Source organism: Lissotriton vulgaris, chromosome 2_1 (assembly GCF_964263255.1).
Source record: "Lissotriton vulgaris chromosome 2_1, aLisVul1.2, whole genome shotgun sequence".
NCBI classification, from domain to species: Eukaryota; Metazoa; Chordata; class Amphibia; order Caudata; family Salamandridae; genus Lissotriton; species Lissotriton vulgaris.
The window spans coordinates 2036491427-2036497426 of NC_141687.1; positions in this window are offsets into that span (position 1 = coordinate 2036491427).

Sequence of the window (6000 nt, forward strand, 5' to 3'; positions counted from 1 at the left end):
AAAGTTATATATTATAAAATATATGTATTTATTACTAGAATAATCATCTGTACTCTTTATGAGGGCAGAAGCACAAGAATTAAACAAAGAACTTCATATAACATACAAAAGTTGCACAAATATGGATAGGCCCTGGTGGCCACTCAAACCATATACTAAAATAGTGGTATAAGAACAACGTCACAAACAATGGTAAGGCCTAGGGCTTTGAGAATCACTGGGGCTACACTGAACTAACAGAAGTTAGGACGGGGAAGCCCACAGGATGCGGGTGCAGTGTCTATAGGCACACGCGTGCACCAATAGAAGTCAATGGTGCGTAAAAGTTAGAAAGTTACAGATTTGGAAGTCTTCCGACTGAACTAGAACTTAACCACTTAAAACTAGGACACTAGGGATGTCAATTTCTACAGGAGCACCGTAGTACCCTCATTACTTTACCCACAGGAAGCGGGTGCATAGGTGTCAAAGTGCGTCGGGTTTCATCGTGGAGTTCTATGGCGCCTTGGTGAAAAGATGCTGCAGGCGACCAGGAGAGAAGAGTCCGGTTGGATCCAAGGGTGGATCGAAGATGTGGAGTACCTGAAAGCTGAGGGGACAGAGTCTGGGTCACTATCCAGTGACCATGAAGGAACCAGGAATGAACCAGGCGATGTCGGGTTGCTATCAGGTGTTGTCATGAAGTTTGTCTCCGCTGCCACGTAGACCAGGTAGTATCGACGACAACCAGGAGGAAGACACGAACTGTCCCACAAAGGCTCTCACTGTCTGCGGTGTCGGTTCTCGAATCGGAGTCAACAGGCCTTGGCAAATGCAACCCACGCAGGAATCAGAGATGGCTTCTGGATCAGACCAGCAAGGTTTGATGGGCTGCTCCTTTTCAGGGGAGCAAGGGCCAGTCTGAAGCAACCAGACCAGCAGTGAAAATTTGTAAGTTCGTCGTCACAGAGACCACTAGCCAACGGGCAAGTGACCAGACAGACGCGTCAAGCAGGAAAATGCAAAAGGGCCCCACGCAGCACTCGGTGAGTGTGGAGAGGTGATCTTTGGTGCAAAAGCTGCTCGGGGCTAGGGCTTCTCAATCCCCAATGCACAGCTTCGAGGGTGCCTCAGGATCTGCAAAGAAAGCACTTCGCTGGCTTTCCAAGATGGCCGGTCTCACGTCTCACGTCGCCTCCACGGGTCTCAGCTTTGCTGGGGCTGTGGATCGGGCTTTTGGATGTCTGGGAGTTCAGTTCTTGTTGGTCTCTGTTGTTCGAGCTCCGGCGGGATCAACAAAAAAGAAAACCTTTAAGCGCTGATGGTGCCTGCTTGTGCAGGGTGGTCACTCCTTGACCACAAGGGAAATTCTTCAGTCTTCTACGTCGAGTAGGATGTCGAAGGGTCCAGAGTTTTGTATCAAAGTTTTAGTCAGGATGATCTAAAGTCTAAGGGCACAACTCCTACCTTTATTCCAAATCAAGGGTCTGGATCACCTGCTAGGTCCCTCCTATGGGTGGGACCCAGGAAGGACCCTTTGTCCAGTTTCACGCCAGAGCTGGGGCTGGAGTTCCCTAGCACCGGTTTGAACTGGGCTATGCATGGGACACCTGGTGTGCCCCAGGCAGTGTCTAGTTTCATTCAGCCCTCCCTGCCCCAATCCGCTATCTCCTGTCTGGGGTGGTGCTAGCACCTCCCTGTGACAGGAAACCTTTTGTCCAGGCCTCACCTGCCGGAGTTTCGGTCAGCAGCAGGAGGCCAGACTTGTGTCTGTGGCAGCAGCATCCATTTTGTGATGCTGAGGCTCTGGTTGATTTTAACCGCGTTTAAGGAAAGTAACATGTCTTCTCCCTTTAGAAGGGTGGAATGCTACCCCCGTCGCCAGAACTGGCGAGGGGATAGTTTTCCAAAGCGTATGACACCTTACACAACATGTTTTGATAAAGCCAAACCCTAGATAGCATTTAACCGCGAGGTTCTTAATGCACTTAAGAGTATATGGTATGGCAATATCCTAGAACAGCTATAAGGACATGGCTCTGAAAGCTGCAGACAGGCTCTGCTCATGCTAGAGCACTATCTCACATAAAACCAAGCACTCTGCCTCCAGGATTTTTAAGGCCTGCCATATTAGTGACTTATAGGTGCATATGTGTCTAGATAAAGGTTTAGACATAGGTATACTATATCTAAGCAAGAGGTGTTTACACAACCTTGCCCCAGCTGAGTGATCAGCCAGTTGTGTCAGTTTGGATGGCCAGCCAGGGGTGGCAAAATATATGCTGCAGCCCCTGGTAGGCCTTGGATGCACCTATGCCCTGGGTACCTATAGTACTCTGTACAGGGGCTCACAAAGTGACCCAATACCCAATTGGAGATGTACCTAAGGTACATGGAGTCTATTTTACAGAGAGAGCAGATAGCCGGGGGCCCTGATTAGCAGGATCCCATGCCAACTAAGTCGAAAACCAGCTAAACACTAAGCAAAAAATCTGGGGTAACCATAGTCAGGTATCCACCTTCCTACACAACTCCCCCCCAACCCCCCCAAATGAAAGGAGATAAGGCCATCCTTGACCAGGTAAGCCTATATTGCCTAAGTGGCCATTTAAGGAAGTACCTGCGCTACGATGGTTACCCCCTGTCCCATGGTCCACTAAGCAACCCCTTACCCTAAGGGTATCATAGGGTCTCCACCATAGGGAATCTCTACCTGTGGTGTGTTTTGGCAAAGTAAAAGGCTGGTGTTGAGATGGAGTACTGAAGTGAAGTACTTGCTGTTTTAACTTGCTGATCTCCCACTGCTCAGGGCGCATTTTCGCTTCTAAACTTTACCGCGCAGCGGAGCTATCGCTGCTGCGGGACCCTGACATTACCGCCTTCAGCGCCGCCCATATAGGCCACGCCCCTCGCTCGAGAGGCCACGCCCCCATTGCCTTTAAAACCGACGTTGATTGCTAGCGTCTGGTTGATAGTTCCCTCCTGAGGCGGAAAGCCGGGAGTAGGCCTGTCTGTTCGAGAATTTTAACATTTGAGTGTCACTTTAACTTGTACTTGCTGTTTTAACTTGCTGATCTCCCACTGCTCAGGGCGCATTTTTGCTTCTAAACTTTACCGCGCAGCGGAGCTATCGCTGCTGCGGGACCCTGACATTGCCGCCTTCAGCGCCGCCCATATAGGCCACGCCCTTCGCTCGAGAGGCCATGCCCCCATTCCATCACTTTCGGTCTGCTATATAATGTGTAATTTCCGTCCGCGCAGCGGACGGGCGCGCCGATAGGCGCGCCAAAGGCAAGCCCGTCTGCGCCCGTCCGCGGCCGACCGGGGCTAGGGGCATGTCACTCTGCTCAAGTCATTACTTACACTTCCTCACAACTCCGCAGTCTTCATGGCCCGTGGCCTTTGCCCGCCTCCACCTGCTCTCGCATATCTTCACTTGATCTGTCCCCCGTTTTGCTATCTCCCCACCTTCCCGCTCCCCCCATTCCCTTTCATTCTCCCAGAGAAAACGCCAGCCCAGTATCATTTAGGACTCTCTCAGCCTATTATCTTAACACCCGGTCAGCAGTGGCCCACTCACACAAACTGTCGGTGCTGCTGGACCTCCATGCGCCTGATCTCCTCTTCCTAACAGAGACTTGGTTCAGTGAGGATTCTCTCCCTACCTTATTGGCCACTCTCCCCGCCCCATACTATGCTCTACGAGCAGATCGTTCCGATGGTAGGTCTGGGGGTGGCGTAGCGGTCATTACCTGGGCTGACCTCCCCTTCCAACTTCTATCCTTGCCAGATATTGCCACAACAGAGTACCTTGCCATTCGCACTACCTCCACCACTCCCTCTCTTGCTTGTATTCTCACTTACCGTCCCCCACAGTCACCCTTACTCTTTCTTCCTGATTTTCAGGAGGTTTTGGCCACACTTACGGTCAATAACTCTTCCATCTTATTACTAGGAGATTTTCATTTTTGGGCTTCAGACCAGCGGAATGTCCGTCCTCAAGAGAGTTCTCAGATACACTTCAATCCCTCAATTTTGTATCACACGTTCATTCTCCTACTCACGTCAAAGGACATATCTTAGATCAGATCTGGTCCTTGAACTGTCCGGTAAACTCTCTGTCCATCGTACCTTGCACCTGGTCCGACCATCACTTGATTTCGTTTACCCTTCCCATCAACCCTACTGTTAAGCCCCCGCTCCCAAAGAATGTCTGGGTCCGCTCATGGAGCCGAGTGGATCCGGAGAATCTATCAGCATTATTAGCCTCCTCCTACCCTACCCTACAAGGCCTACCCACTCCTTCTCAGGCCGCTGCCATCGAACATTGGCTCTCCTCAAGCTGTGACTCCATTGCCCCGTTGAAACGGGTGACTTCAAAGCGGGAGAAGGATGCCAACTTGTGGTTTAACGAGGATCTTAAGACCATCAAACTAGCGGTACGCCGAGCCGAGCGTGCCTGGAGGAGAAATTATTCTCCCTTACTCAGATCTGAGTTCACCACTCTCCTAGCTCAATATAAGAAGGCCATTTTGGCTGCAAAAATTGCCTACTTTTCCTCAAAGATTCTTGCAGCTGAGAATCAACCGAGGGAAATATTCTCTATTGTCCACAACTTGGCATTCTCCGATAGGACATCCCTTAAGCCCTCCCCTTCCCAGGACCTGTGTCATTCTTTAAATAATTTCTTTATCGAGAAGATTGCTATTATTAAAGCCAACATTCCCTCACCCCCCCCTGGACTTTTGTGGACCCTCAGTGTCCTCCACCTAAGGGACAACTCGATGCCTTTCCCCCCCTGACTAAGGAATCCTTGACTTCGATAATTCCCCTTGTTAAATCCGGCTCCCCATTGGACACTTGCCCCGCGCACATCCTTCGCCACATTTATACAACTTGCCCAGACCCCCCTCTTCACTTCCTCAACAGTTCCCTTTCCCAGGGGGTTGTAGCCAATCCACTGAAAACAGCTGTTATTGTTCCTATCTTAAAGAAGCCTGGCGCAGACCCTTCGGTCCCCGCCAATTACCGCCCCATTTCCCTCCTACCATTTTTGGCTAAGGTGCTCGAACGCCATGTTACTAGGTCTTTGAGCACTTTTGTGGAGGAGTATGGTGTTTTAGCCCCCCGCCAGGCCGGCTTCCGCCCCGCACACTCTACGGAGTCCGTAGTACTTTCGGTCCTTCACAACCTCAGGGAGGGAATGGATACCAACCAGGCCCAGGCTTTGGTTCTCCTCGATCTCTCAGCCGCCTTTGACACGGTTGACCATACCATCTTACTTTCCCGTGTCCGGGCGGCGGGGATCGGGGGTACCGCTCTGGTATGGTTATCCTCCTTCCTGAGGGACCGCACCCAGGCTGTTCGCCTGGGTGATTTCTCTGCGGACTTCCGGAAAGTTCAGTGCGGGGTTCCCCAAGGTTCCTCCCTTTCACCTCTTTTGTTTAACCTTTATACAGCCCCCCTTATTTTCTCATTGCAGCAAATGGAGGTCAGCGTATACAATTATGCGGATGACCTCCAACTTGTTTTCAATCTGTCTTCTTCCCCTGCTTCTATCTCAAACTTCCAGTCTACTATGATTTTTATCCAGGACTGGATGAACTACAACCACTTGAAACTCAACCCGGATAAGACCGAGCTGGTGTTGACGGGTGGTTGCTCCAGTCCCTGGTCTTCACTTTTTTGGCCCCCTTCCCTAGGTTCTCCCCCGGTCCCTTCTACCTCAGTTAAAACCTTAGGTATCAAACTTAATTCTCAGCTCACTCTTCACTCCCAGGTTAGCTCTGTGGTGTCCTCTTCTTTCCTGTCACTACGCACCATCCGCAAGGTATCCCGCTTTTTTCCCTTTGATGCCTTGAAATTGATCATCTTGGCGATGGTTATTTCCCGCCTGGATTATGGCAACGCCCTATATGCAGGTTTACCTGCATATAGTTTAAGGCGTTTGCAGCTGATCCAGAACCAGGCGGCACGATTGGTGTTCAATCTTCCAAAATCCCACCACGTAACTCCCCTTCT